Below are 15,899 nucleotides of genomic sequence, written 5' to 3'. Positions count from 1 at the left end.
AGTTTACTGATCGCCACAAAGCCGGACTTTATTATCTCAAAACATCAGTCCCTTTAAACACGTATAGGATATTTATATATTTTTTATTTATTTTTTTTTTCTTAAGAGCAGTGGTTATTTCTTAATATGCTCCCTACAGTTTCATTATAACGAATGCCTCCCTCGAACACAATAAACAAAGGCAACTGAAAGTGCTAAAAGCGAAATACATAAATTGCCCCTTAATGTCTAATACACGTAATTATTTGAACTCTAACGTACATTTAACAGCTGCCCTACTTCACGTCCCCCCATTAATTTTCTTTACTGTCGTTTTTAAATCTTCCTCCTGACACCAGCCACGCAAAATGTGCACGAAGAAAATATCCACTTTATACATTCACTCTTTTCGCTTTTTTTATTTATTTATTTTTTCCTTGTTCCATATACATAATATTAGCGCATGGGGTGGAGGTCACAATACACTCTATAATGAACTTGGGGAGTCCACAATCATTGCTGACTGAAGTTTTCTCCATTTTTAATTCGTTCTTACCTTCCTGATTTCTCCGAGTACCAGGGATAGGAACACCAACTGGTAAAGAGGTAATAGTCACGCGAAAGGCTAAACCTAACAAAAAAAAAAGAAGTTCTGTTGTGTATCCAGTATGTTCTGTCAACCGTATACCCACAACGATTAACAGTCATTAAGTGCAGCCATTGATACGGAATAAGATTATTAATGTACATCAAGCAAATAAAAACAGTAGAAAGAATGAAAAAAAATGTATGAAGTGCCTTTGAACTTATCGTGAAAAACTATGAAGGAAACAACTGTCTGAATATTATAACTGTCTCTAGCAAGTATTTACCAGAATAGGGAGAAGGAAATATGGGTCTTTCGAATCTAGTTAGAAATATTTAAAAAAAAACTCAGCTGGTGGAAGTTTCTGCATTTTTGCTCACAACTTTCGAATACTATCTATCTATGTGTGACGTTGGTGATTCATGTACTATGATAAAAGCCTTACAGTTTGAATGTATTGTAGTCAATCGCGTGTGGTTTCAATATTTATGCACCCAGCAGGTCGGCCATAAGTCCTACCATCCTATTATGGTACAGTATAAGACTGCTTATATTGGCAGAGAAACCTCAGACATTGGAATTCGCATCCTGAAGGCTAGCAGGAACTTAGTGAGAGTTGTGACCCCCGACCGGTACATTCCGTGTTTGCCAAGTCCACGTGAAGCCTGGCCAACGCACAGAGATGTGGAAACTAACAGAAAATATAGCGCAGTCGTAACCTATGGCCAACCCTAACGTGCCGTTCGTCTAGCGTGAGAACAACTTAGTCGGGGACGCAGATCCTTGAGATATCTAATTTAATGCTATCAATACACACCCGAGGGTGTTGTGAACGTCAGTTTTCTGCATACTGAATGCTGTTGTAAATAAATTAAAATTCATATCGAGTTACCTGTGACCCGAACCTGTTTCCGCTCGAAGAAAAATTACTGGGCCACGTTTCCGATTAATTTATTACTGTTTATTTAAACTCTAGAAGCGAAACAAATTCAGTGAATTCTAAATCCTCAGTGTACTGTATATTTAATTGAAGGATTGTAAATTGGCGGTATTGCTGCAGAATTAATTCTCTATACTTAACCTCCACATAACTTATTTCACAAAAACCACACTTTTCATGAAATATATTATATAATTTAATTTAGTTAATGTGCGTAATAACGTTTCTATATTTTTTGTGCCTGAAGGAAGCATTGTCTTTATCTCGCTATCTGTTACCTCAAAGCGTGGTACATAATGTTGGTACATACTGATAATATCCAGATAGCATAGAACAGTTGGTATAATCTCCTATCCTTCCCCATTGGGTGGAAAAGACCTAACTTCGAATCTCATCAATAACGCAAGGAATTTGTATGGGCCTATTTCACAACGTGATTGAATTAGTTGGTCTCAGGCGAGTATTGCTTGGTTTTTTCTCCCGAAAATTCGGGTTTTTTGTTCAGAAAAACAGGTAAATCGACCATAGAACACCCACCATTTACAGACAATACAGCCAAAGTCGTTGTTGCGTCTAAAACCCTACAACTAGCAATATCCAAAAGAAATTCTTGATTTTATTAATATTTCTTGGCCACAATTATTTATCGCATGCGTCTGTTGGACTTTAAAATAAGTGCCATCGCGTGGTTGTTCTGTTGGCCAGTAGTTTCTCATTTTTAATAAAATCTATATTAAATAAAAAGATGTGTTTTTTTTAGCCTATATATTTACTTATTAATTGTCTAACGTGAAATGATTCCACTTATTTTAAGATAATAAAACACTCAAAACCTAAGTTAGTATTATTATGTTTATTTTTATTTACGAAAAATGTATATAGCGGTGTTAAACGTTTCGTGGCATTTTCTTACCATTTCTTCAGTGATAGCTGTCTTTGCTATATCACATTTTATTTTTATTTTCTTTTTTGCTGATACCTTGGGTTTGGGTTGCCCAGGATACGAGATAATTTGCTGGTACCCACTGGTCTAGCACTTCCTCCAGTGGATACGGGATTTTTTTATTTTTTGTCCTGTTGTTAGGGCAATAAGAGCTGTAGAACACAGGTTTTCGAGGTCGGCCGCAATACATGTGTACTTGTGCCTCCTCCCACCTCCCCTTTCTCCTGGTGTTGATAGCTCTGGACAGGCTTTCCAGGTGATCGCCTTTCTCGTGGCAAAGTGACCAGAGATCTGTATTCATCACAATGTGCCAATGCCGAGTTCGATTTATATTCGGGTGCCTTACATAAGATACTAAACATATTTACATGTCTACATGTCAGTCTTTGAATAACAATTAGTAGGCTTAAATCTGCATTCGATTTTGATTACGTAAGAGTCTTTCGGCTCTCTAGAAACCGATGGCTGGGTATTTGACCTTATGTCTTGGGTTTATGTTCAGCTCAGAGACATGCCGTTTTCTACAGTTCTGCCTAAGTTTGCTAATCCTTTTTATTTTGTATAGTATCACCTGAAAAAGGTAACTCTGCTTTACATTAAAAAATCTGAGACATTACCAGGACAGCTATTTCGATGTTTACTGGTTTCTCCTCAGTTCAGGTTAAAGGTACTCATAACAGTTGTTATGTTTATAAATGAATGTTTTACTTTCATATATTGATTAGCTGTTCAATAAGACAAAGACATTATTTACAGTCTAATAGAGGCCACCTGTTGAGAAGTTAGTAAGTTAGAAACAGCTATACTGGCGGTGTCTCAGGTTTTTAAATGTATAGCGGATTCACCTTTCAGGCGATGCCATAAAATATATTAAAAATATATTAGCAGCTTAGTCAGATCTTGCATAATGATATTTGTCTCTAAGGTGAACATAAGCACAAGCCATAGGGCGAATACTCGGCCTTCGGGGTTCAATGAGAACAGAAAACCTCTCTCAGTGATCGAACGCAGGTAAGACTTACCAATTTTGATTTGATTTCAAGTACTACGTTGAAATATCCCTGCAACCCTATAGTATTGATTCAATATTTGAAATAATTCAGCTTGCTGTCATACAGTAAGTTAAAACATCAGTTATTACGAATAAATACAACATTTTTAAATTTTCAACATTTCATGAATTCTTTCATAAACATTTCATGAATTCTTTCATAAACATTTCATGAATTCTTTCATAAACTTTATGAATAATGAAATGTTTGGTATACGCTGCAACATAAATACTTTTTACAAACACTAGCAGACGATATCACAAGGTTAATTAAGGAAATATGTTCAAGGGGCAAACCGGAAAACAATTATCTGTTGGTAGCCGTGGGTTCACTTAATTTACAGCCTATTCCATGGTGATCCGACTGATTATAAGTCCTTCAAACACTCCAACAGTATTGCACTGTTAATGATACATTACAATAAATGAACGCACCTTGGAAGTTGCCCGGCACTTGTTAAACAATGTTCATAACTCACCAAGGTGAGTACGGGACCTTAGACAGATCCAATAGGTTGAACGCTGGTTCTGTTTTCCTCTACTACTATTACGCGAACACACGCAAAAAGTGATTAAGGTGTTCAGGGTTACTTTTCTCGCTGTGTGGAGCCCGGTGAACAGATTTAAGGCCAAGGCTTCGAGTTGTCAAGTACGAATTAGGTCAGCTAACTGCGCACAAAGGACCTCAGCTGCCCTTTCTATTGTTCGTTTCTATAGTTCCCTTTACGCTCGATCCCGAGAATTTTCAATGGCAATCCAAGAGCTCCTGTACCCTCATTATAAATACTTTCATTTCCCCACTTTAAAAAGACATCTAAGATCATAAATGTTTTGCGCCCGAAATCCACGATGAGTATTTTATTTAGTATTAATCCTTCTGTCCGGCACTTTATACACCACCCTAAGGTGTGCCGAAAAGCGAGTGCAAACTAATGTTTTATTGCCGGATGCGAACCGAGATAAGGAGTGCACAACACACCTTCATTGTGTGTTGACTACATATTGCCAGTTGCCAAGGTTTAGGACCATGAACTGACTTTAAAAGTAGACACTAGAATACTCCACAAAAGGAATATAAGCATTTTCGCAATGGACAAAACAGTAACCCCGTTGAACTGCTATTGCCCGCACTCAGAATCGGGTGGTCCTGAAAAACTAATCTCAAGTAACATCAAATATGCTATGCTTATATCTTGTAACTAAAAATGGATTACGCCACTCTTTATAAGATATAACGAATGAATGCGCTAAATATATACAAGTGGGTCTCTGACTGCTTCAGATGTTTTATGCAATTAAGCTTCGATTTTATGCAATTAAGCTATCTTGTCCCTGTTAATTGTCTCCAGAGATTTTTTCCTGTGTTTTCATCCGGCAAAAAATAAACTGTCTTAGAACACGCAGTACTCGTCATGGCTTGAGTTACATTCACGCCAATCCAAAGCGACCAACTTCAACTTTCCAAGACAGAATTTTCGCAGATTACTTCAGTATACTGCAATTCAATTTAATCATTGTAATGGGTGCGTCGAAACTCCTGTTATCCCTGTTACTTTATTCTTTCAAACGAACTTTTGAGTATCTATCTGCATTCTGTTTCTGGGTTATTGTGTTCCAGAAACACTTGAAATGTGTCAGATCGGTGGGAGTACAGCACTGAAAACCAAATCGTAATGCATGCATAGATTCTTGTAAAGCAAATCGCAATAAGACAACATAAGAATACGAAGACAATTTTCAAGCAAGGTTTAGCAAAACTTCCCCTCCTAAAATGCGGCTCTTAAGATGAGAATAGAAATTTTTTTCAGCGGGTACTAAAGATAAACACAGGCAAAGGTCAAGACGGTTTTTTACATGGCCATCCAGGACAGTGTGCTGAAGTTGCAGTATCTTTTTCGAGAAGTCACCTTAATTCCAGATTGCCTGTTTTTCACCTCCTTCACCCTCGTAAGCTATTTTGAGAAAAAGAAACAAACGCGGAATAACCCAGGCCTCTCGCTGGACACTGGCTAACCCAGTGGTTTTCAACCGCACCAACATTCCAGGGATGTCACGTAATTTGGTTTTGTGGTGATCTATAATTGATGTTTATTTAGTACCTCTATATAAAGAATAAAATTATTATATAAGTATATATAATTTGTGTTATAAATTGGAATTTTGTTAATGTTAATGCAAGTTATTAGCTGATAATTTGGAGAGTTTCACTTGCCTGACTTTTGAAATTAGGAGTGATATCAACGTATTTAAATTCGATCAGCTAAGAATGAGAGATCCATTGGAGACAAAAGGATTCGGCAGAATGAAAAATTTACCTGCGAGAGTTCCGCGTCCTGTGAATAACAGACTGGTTATTTATAACCAATTTTAACCAATAAAAAAAAAAAAAAAAAAAAATACTCTGGAAAAGAGTTCGGATCCAGTCGCGGAGGGAGGAATGTTATGGTAGCGAATTTTCACGCTGGAGCGAGTTAGATAGGCAAGAGTTGAATGATTTTATGTCTGAAACTTGGGCTTTCATCCCGCAAAAAAGATAAATCATTCTTTGTTTGGTTTAACAAAAATATTTATAAACGTGACCTAATATTGTTTCATGGGGGCCTTAGCATCGTGCTAATTCAAGGCAACTCAGAAGCATTCTGCTGAAATTTTATTTTAAAGGAAGAAAACTGTATGTAGAATAAGATACCTATATTAAAGTGCATATTACTGTATATAAGTGCATAATACTGCATATAACCTATATTACAGTGTGATTATTATATGCGTTTTCCATATTAGTTTTGGTAATGGTAGGAAAAACGGACACAGAAGTTTTATTTTTATTATTTTTTAATAATGGATTGTCAGATTGTATACATATGTATGACATCAATAGGGTTCTTAAAAAGAGGCCTCTAGACCTGTATGCAGAACTCAAGATGCGGCCTAACCACGGCCTTGTACAAGGGGATAATCATCTCCTTATTCCTGCTAGCAAAGTTTCTGTATATCATTGACAAAACCCTCTTCAGTTGTCCTGGCATCCTGTCTGCAATCTTAAGAGGACTTCATATCTTACTGTTTGCCAATGAGTAGCAATCGTTTATGTACATATAGTGGAACATGCGCGTTGTATCTTTCCTTGTTTTCAGTTTGTTCATATGTGCGTCGATTTGCTCTCATCACTGGTCTGGTCAGCCTTTTCTTAATTTCTCTAGTCCAAATGCTGTACCAGATCATTCAGTTGAACCTTTGTAAACTGTTGTGCTTTCTTTGACGTGGCTTCAACTTCACCAGCACCTTCAAATTCCTTGTGTTTATTTGAGAAACAAGCAGAATGCGAATCTGTGCTGGACGCATCAAAATTCTGATGTTTAGCTGGAACTGGGACATCTCCACTGTGGGATATTTACAAAAAAACTTAAAAATGCCGAGCATTTACATAAAAGAATTTTAGAAGAGAAGGTGCTTAACACGTATACGTGTACTAATATTACCGACGAGTATGACAAACAGGGACAACTTTCACCTTCATTCCGAAACCTGTCTACGCAACTTTTAAGTTAATATTAATAAAATCCTATTTAACACTTAAAAACGTGCAAGATGTGCATGTTTCTTAAGTGTTAAATAGGGTTTTATTAATGCTGACTAATGCATAGAAACATGCGGCTGAGCTAACGTTTAAGTTTAAAAACAACTTGCTTATCTATGTGGCTTCAAATTTACAACTCAACCCAATTAAATCGGTCTAGGGATGTAGACAACTACATCCCTAGACCGATAGCGCGGTAGCACAGAATTGTAATCACCATCGTCCCCACACTGGTTCTGGGGGGGAAGGCATAAGGAATCCTCTGTTGGTTCATCTCGTGCTCCTTACTTCGCAGCCTTCAATGGTCACGGAAGACTGCGAAGTCTTGGTTTGAATCTCTTCGAAGACTGGTGGAATTCTTAAAGACCTCTTCAATCGGGACTTTATTTAGCTCATCTCAAACGGCGGAAGTGTAGTTTCCCTGTGAGTTATTCGGTATTTCAGTCCGTAAAACGCAAATAGTCTATTCGTTCTGGTCTCACTCAGATCTAGGACTAGAAGGAATCGACTATTTGCTGGTTATGCTAAGAAAATGCACTGCCTTTCTACAAAAGAATTGTTCTTAATTTTTGGCTTACTACACTTGAATCTAGAAGAAATTTCCAGTGGCATAATTCTTCTCATAGTTGCGATATTAGGCCATGCCAGGCTCATTCACTTTCTACAACAGAACAGCGCAATACCACAGAACCTTATTCTAAGGTATTGTGTTACACTAATCCCTCTTGGAAAGTTCAGTATTTTACAAAAACTGCTCTGAAAGAATATTACACGGTGCCCATCCACCTGATCAGTGCTGCCATACAAATCATTTGGCTCGCGAAGAATTCCAAACCTGTCAATATGGCCCTCAACCACAAAGAGATTGCTGACCATCGATAGCATAACTATTCGTTATATTAAAGCCTACAGGATGGAACAGACTAAAAAAATAAAATAAACTAACAGTAAAAGGAGTTCCGGGTTATAAGAAACATAAGATTGTTCTTTGAACTGTTGACTTAAAAGTGCTGATTCATACGCTCATCTTTCTTGCATTTGTGACTACATTTCTTCTCTTATCTTACAATGATAGTTTAATATTCAGTTGAGGACTATTTTCAAGGCAAGCAAGTCTTCCGCAAAGAAGAACACAGGTCTTAGGTTAATTCGCTTGTAACCGGTTTGATGCTGGGTGAAAAGTGTACTAAATGTCTTCAGCGAACGGATCTTGTTGTTTTGATAACAACAGTTGTAATGCCTTACTCCACTTGAGTAACTAGAGGTACTCTTGTTTGGGTTAAACAACAAATACTCGGTTATGTTGTAAATAACGATCGTACTAAACCTGTCCGATCCATTTCATCCCACCCCACTCTAGCATTCTCTTTCGCTTTCAAAAGGGAGCATAACCTCGCAGAGATCAGCAAGGGCAGTAAATATAAAATACACCGCGCATAAAACTTAGTATTTGTGAAAATAAGCTCGATAAGTGGATCTACTTTATGGTAGGTTGTCTGTAGGCCCAAGCTGCATTCTGGTTAAAGACATTATCGAGTTTTCAGTACTGGCTTGAACACACTTTCTCACTGCTCGTTTAGTTCCTAGCAAAGTCACTAAATTAGGGCGTTTCCGGTTTAGCAGAAAGAAAATTATCCAGTAAAGTTTGAGGAAGCCTCGTTCTTAATGTTGGTTTCATGATCTGAGCCCGGAACTCTGAAGACGTTATTTTATTGTAATTTGGACAAACGATTGCAAATGAGGAGCATCTCTTCATCTTCCGTGATGGTTCGCCTCTACCACAATAAATACAAGCAATTGGTGTAGGCAGACTTTTTTCTCTTTCTTTAAAAAAAATCCTAATCGAAATTTAAACATCCAGAGGGACATTGCCCTCTGGAACTAATAATTAGGGCTAATACGGGAACTACATGTACAAAAGAGCTGAGTTCGAATCCCGTCAATGACTCGAGGAATTTTTATGAGCTCTTTTCACAAAGCACCTGAGTCAGTGGATCTTAGGTGAGGATCACATAGTTTTTTTTTATCTCTCTCTGAACAACAAATCGACCTAAGAATTCATGCAATTACGACAATATATTTCCGCCACGTAGCTTTAGATATGTGGCATCGATTAAGCCCCCGAAGATAAGCATGTATCTTCAGATATACTTAACACCTGCCCAGGAAAGTTTTTGATACTGTTGCACATGGAAGACTACTGTACAAATTGGAGCAGTATGGCATTAAGGGCAAGTTGCTACAATGGATAAAAAGATGGCTGAGTGGAAGAAGACAGAGAGTGGTAATCAATGGATACTGCTCTTCATGGACTCATGTTATTAGTGGTGTTCCCAAGGTTCGGTGTTGGGCCTATTGTTGTTTTGTATATTTATCAATGATATTGATGTAGGTATAGGCCTTCATCGGTGGAGAAGCCTTCATCCTGCAGTGGATTGAAAAGCTGATGATGATGGTGATATCGACATCAATGAACGGACAATGTTTTTTAAAGAAAATATTAACATAACTGATATTAGCAGTTCCAAATGAAACTGTTTCGTTATTCCTAAAAAAAATCATCGATCTTTTAACTCTTTTACTTGTATCTCATCCAATCATCCATCATCTCTTCTTACTTACCTTTTAATGAAGACATCTTGACAAGACCCATCCTATTCAATCTTAAGTGTCATTTCATTTGAAAATCATCTTCTCCCATTTAGAAACCTATTCATTATTCCTGACATATCCGGGTTGTTTCCTTTATCTTAGAACAAACTTTAGGAACATTACTGCCACGATGGATCCATCATTGCTACATAATCAGCTGAGCTGGGGAAACAGGACGTTAACCATCATATCTGTTGTTCTAATCATTTATGAATGGCTATCTTTCACCCCCTTTCCAAGCAGTAAGTAATCCCTCCTGTGATTGCATAAGCATTTATCTCCTGTCCAATTACTCTATATGCCCATGAGCTTAATATCGAATTCCAAGAATAATTACCTGGCCAGCAAGTTTATTTTTACTGGTTTTTTTTTCTTATTTCGCTATATTTCTCTCTTTATAATTGTAATTCTCTTTATTGTTATTCTGGTCGGTTGTCCTATTTTCCTTGATCTTGAAGAGAATTTTCTGTATCCACTTCCACAACGGCCTTCCTTTCCACACCGATTGAGGGTGTAAACCAACGAGTTTACACCCTCAATCGGTGTAAACCAACGAGTTTCCCGTATGTACAGTTCAATTCATTCATTACTTAAAAGTGATATGCGTGTATTAGCTTTGTACTAGCGTGTATGAACCTATGCCTCTTAGCCAAATTGCAATGAATATTAAACTGCCTTATCCCTGAAGGCTATTGATACAACCTCGTTTTATTCTAGATTTCCTTCCTTCCTCCTATCACCAACTGCACGCTTTCTTTTCAGTTTCACCGTGTGATTCTAAAAATGAGTTGTTGATTCGTTAAGGATACTCAGCTCCATCTTTATTTGCTTATGTTCATCCAAGGTGGAGAACTAAAAACGAGACTGTTTATTTTATCCAAAGCACTTAGTCTTCTTATTAATATTTAATTAATATCCATAAGAACGTCATACTGGATGAGGTTCTAATCGATCCACTAACATTTTAAAAAAGAGAATGAATCTATAAAGCAATTTTAACTCCATAAACACCAAACTAATAGATGTTAGGCTGTTGGAACCTTTGTGAGCATTAGTTGGCGCTCTTGTGTTAACGTTAGAATAAGTGTTATTGAGGACAAAGGTGCTCTCACGAGTTAATAGTTTCTTTAATAAAAACCCGCTTATTTCGATATTACTAGAGTCAGTCCGAATATTTCTGAGAGCATACTTTATTTGTAGAAGTAAAAATATTTCGCGTACAGCTGTCATATGAATGAGATGTTGGCTCTAAATTTACTTCAGTTTCAAGTATTGTCTGGAAAAACTCCAAGGAAATATCATAAGTTGATGGAGGAGCGATGGTTTGTGAGCCTCCCTTCCATAGGTTATGTATGAAACTCGTGTAGCTTCAAACATAAGAAACTTAACAGCTCTCCGAACAAACTTTTCGCGATAAGTAGCTGAGGACTGAAATGAACTAAGCTTTTCCTGTTCTATTTATATACAATAGACAGTCCATATTAGTACTGTGCGAACCATCCCAAGGAAAGGTAGAGAAGAAATTGGAGGAATGGAGGAAAGCGTTGGAAGAGAGAAGCATGAGGATAAGTAGAACAAAGACAGAATATATGGCATTGAATGGAAAATATGAGAGTCCTATAAAACTGCAGGAGGAAAAGCTACTATCAGTTTCGAAATTTAAGTATCTGGGATCGAACGTTGAGAGAGATGGAGGATTGAGTGCAGAAATACAGCATAGAGTGCAATGGATGGTTGAATTGGAGAAAGATGAGTGGAGTGCTGTGATAAGAAAGTAAATTGCAGAATGAAGGGAAGATTGTATAAAACTGTAGTTTAGACCCGCATTGACGTACGGTGCTGAGACATGGGCGATTACAAGGGCCCAGGAGAAGAAGATGGGAGTGGCGGAGATGAGGATGCTAAGATGGATGTGTGGTGTGACGAGGAAGGACAGGATAAGAAATGACTACATTAGAGGTACGGTTAAGGCGGGCCTCTGAGCAAAAAAAATGCAGAAATCTAGGTTGAGGTGGCTTGGACATGTGGAACGAAGAAGTGAGGAGTATGTGGAGAAGAGGTGCGAAAAGTTTGATGTGATAGGGAAGAGGAAGAGGGGGAGACCTAAGCAGAGATGGAAGGACAAGGTGGCAGAGGATTTAAAAGAGAGAGGATGGAGGAGAAAGGAAGCCTAGGACAGGGAGGAATGGAGGAAAAGAATTAAGGATGGAAATGCCAACCCTATATAAACGTAGGAAGAAGGCGAAAATGAAGAAGAAGAATACTAGCTCACAGACGGGAGTTCATTCGCGCAAATTACACTCTAGTATCGCCATAAAATAAACTTTTGAAAGCCCATAAAAACTCCTCGCGTCATTGATAGGATTCTAACTCATTCTTTTTTCACCCGTTGTGGGATCACGGTGATTATAGCCACTGTGCTACCGCGCAAGGGCCCCTATAAAAAGCTATGAAATACTGTGCAAATTTAAAGCGTGTGGTAGCATGCTTTACATATATTGGCAATGTATTCTCGCAGATTTCGATATCCTGTTGTGGGCCACCGGTGGTCTACTGGTTACTTTTTGGAGGCTATTGATTTTGACCAATCACAGACACAAACAATTCACGTGTCCCACTCTCAGGAACTGCCATACTAACATGAGAATGTATCATTAGATAAACGTAAATTTTTTATCAGAAAATTTGAAGAGAAGTACAGATTACAATTATGCTTTAATATGTACAGTTCAGCCCCTCCCTGTGTTTCAGTGGTGCAATAAGTGAAGGTTTCTCTCTTTTTCTTTTTTTTTAAATCTTCGGTCATTATAAAGGCCGTACTTTAACAAAGAAAGTGGGCTACAGGACACAATACGCTTGTGTACGACCAACTATTATATGTGATGGAGGTCACCATGCGGAATGTACCCAGAAATGTCTGTGCCGTGGTTCGAACCACACCCACCACGTGTATCTGTAAATGCTTTAGGCAAAAAAAGAACAGTAACTGTGGAAGAGGCCCGCTATTCATTGAAAAAGCCGATTTTTGCAATGATAAAAGGATGACAGTTGAGTCACACGATTCACACCCTAGTGGAGAATCCTGCCATAGTTAAAAGCATTAGTGCCTTTGAAATAGAATCCTGTTCTCCTTAGAAACAATTTTATCCACCATATACTCTCGCTGGCCTACTTACCACCATTTGCTCTAACTTATAATAACAACAACTTTCTACAGTAACCTACTTATTCCGTATTGCTTAGGAATTAACTACATGCAGCAAGTGTTAAAACGTATTAGAAAAACAGGTCTCTCTCTCTCGTGTTTCCGTATTGGGAACTATACCTGAAATACTCCTATAAAACATAATTTTGTGTTCCAATGACATTTTAGAATAGATATTAGAGAAATACGGGCAATATTAATCACAGAAATAGTTGCTCGGAAGAGTTTACTGTACCTTGTGAAATCTAATGGTTTCTAGTGCTTTAAGCCTGTTACCTGTAAGGACCATTTCCAGCTCTGATAAATATATAGTCTCGTGTCACTGCTTTTGAACGCCACAGCGCACACAGGAAAAGTTTGCCAACACCCGGGACTACCTGCTACCGCTGGCAGGTACACCAATCAACCCGTCACCAGAGTGGGATGGCATTAAACAATTTCTAGTCTGATCCAAAAAAAAAAGATATCAAATTTTGGTGTTTCACTTTATCATCGGTATACCGAAAAAAAGGGGCTTTGCCACGTGCGACCAGTAAGCGTAATAAGTAGTAATTTCAAAGGAAAGACAAATAAGAATAAAATGTATTGTGTGAATCTCTACACTTTTATTTGTTTGTTTCTGATTGCCAGTAGAAACATTTTAAAAAAGTCTGAGAATTGGCTTTGTCAAATTTTATTCGACAGAAGTTGCAGACTTCATTTAGTGGCATTGCCCCTAGAGTAATGTTTGTAGAGTGGCATTGCCCCGGGGATGCTAATTTAGTGCACCACAAAGCTCGCTTTCTCAACCGACCCCACCCAATTTAAACTGGGTAATGTGCCAAAGGTGTCTATCGATAATTACATGACCTAGGCGCTAGGTAAGCAAGGAGGTAAATGGTTGCCGATAGTGCCAGAAAAACAACAAAAAAAGAGCCTTTGTTTCTGTCATAAAAGCACGCCTTATAATTACTGAAATGTGAAGATTAATATAATATCAACCAGTATCTTGTTATGGCAATTACACTGACAATTAAAATTCTGCTCAACTACTACAGAAATAAATATTCTGGACTATACACCCAACGGAAGTTAATTGGCACCCCATCATCCCTTTCTACAAGCAAATTGAACAGCAGGGAGTGTATCATGCAACTCAAGGCGGTACAAGAGCCCATTACACGTTAATGTTCGCAACTGCCTTGGAGCCCATGAAGCATTTTAACAATACACCATCGTCCTTATAACAAAATGTATCATATATTTTGATGCCAATTCACTGTCTTTAGAAGATTCTCAAAGCATATGAATCTGGAAAGGTGACTACTAATATTGCAAACCTTATATCTCAGAAATTGCATGATTTGCAATTTCACACACAGATATGAAACAATAAATACATAATGGATACGGATATCTGTGAAAAAATAAAAGTTCATTTTATTTTTAACTCACCATCCTACATTTTCTTTACTGTTAGTATAATAATGGGTACACTATTTAAAAACATTCTCAATATCTATTCTTCATTCGCCAAAACGTGCTACCCAATTCCTCTTTGAACTTCACCAAACTCTTTCGCTTCACCATTGCAGGCAATTTATTCCAATGATCTGCAACACGCTGCCCAAATCATCGTACATTTTCTCGTAGAGATAGGGATGTCCCTCCACCTCCAAGTGTGTAAGTTGTTTCGGAGTTTCTATTCCCCTAGTGTAAGACCTTGAATTTTTGTGGATTAAAACACAGCTGCCACTTTTCTGATCATCCCCGAAGCCTATCTAAGTCGACCTGAAGAAGCTCTGCTCGGTGCTAATCGTTAAGTACTCTACCGATCATCATCTGCATCATCAATCCTGTCGGCCACAAAATGTTGTGGCCGGCAGGATTTAAACTGGCTGCTAAATACAATGGTCAATACTGATGGCAAAACGAACTTCACCTTTATCACGAGTTGCCTAGATCATCACCCGAAAGATTAATCTGCCATTTAGTCAACAAAAGGTAAGTCACTGCTATGACAGTCTACTTCGACACTTACTTGTCCTAATTAGATAGCGGATAACCTCTAGTGATAATTGATTAATAAAGCAGTGGTAATGAAGTAGATTAAAAGCGAAATAATTTAATGAAAAAGCCCAAACAGCATTAAATATTTCATATTTTCAAAATTATGATCACCTTAAAAACACAAAATCAGAACAGTGGAAGACTAATGGCTAATTAAATTTAATAAAATTAATTCAAGATTTTCAATTCAGAATAATAGCCTACAGCGATTTTCAATAGTTAACAGTTGGTAAGATCGCCATCCTCCCCACACCGGGTGGAAAAGACCTGAGTTCGAGTCCCGTCGATAACGTCATGGGCTTTTTTTCACAACGTGGCCAAGGTAGCATGGTTTTTACTCCTGGAAAATTGGTTTTTCGTCCAGCGAACAGAAAATCGACAACAGAATAGTACAGTATGGAGCAATGTGGTCTTAGTCGTTAATGCTCCTAGAACTCTTCATCAACAACAATCTTCGACAGTGAATCAAATGGAAAGTTAAAAAAAAAAAGTAACATTACAAGGCAAAGAAAGATAGGTAAAATAATTGTATCGCCCCCGGGTGGGTTCGAACCACCAACCTTTCGGTTAACAGCCGAACGCGCTAGCCGATTGCGCCACGGAGGCTGTCGCGACTTAATTTTATTGATTCAAATCTAACTTCGTTTTAAGACAGACACGTCCAATTTTGAATGGTTCTGGTGCTGCACTAATATTTAAAGAGAGTGTATGGTGGAAAAAAAATATTCATTTTTAATTTAAATATCACTTTGTTCCAATAACAAAACTCTAGACACAGCTGGTAATCACATCGATATACTACACAGACATGTTTCATGTCCTTTACAATTTACACTAATTCATTATAATACATCGACCATGACTTTGGCTATGTACACGCTTGATTATTCTGTAGTATCAACAGCGCGATGATTTGG

The 15,899-nt window shown here is 37.8% G+C and overlaps 1 non-coding gene across 1 annotated transcript; it reads right to left on the bottom strand.

Annotated features, from left to right (window-relative positions):
• Positions 1-15,514: 15,514 nt before the first annotated feature.
• On the bottom strand, positions 15,515-15,588 carry TRNAN-GUU (transfer RNA asparagine (anticodon GUU)). Its single transcript has one exon. It is a non-coding gene; the product is annotated as a tRNA-Asn (tRNA).
• Positions 15,589-15,899: the final 311 nt, after the last annotated feature.

This window comes from Mastigoproctus giganteus, chromosome 12 (assembly GCF_048544385.1).
Source record: "Mastigoproctus giganteus isolate SK-2022 chromosome 12, ASM4854438v1, whole genome shotgun sequence".
Lineage (NCBI taxonomy): Eukaryota > Metazoa > Arthropoda > Arachnida > Uropygi > Thelyphonidae > Mastigoproctus > Mastigoproctus giganteus.
The sequence above is the reverse complement of the archived record's forward strand: the minus strand, read 5'-3'. Positions and strand labels throughout refer to the sequence as shown.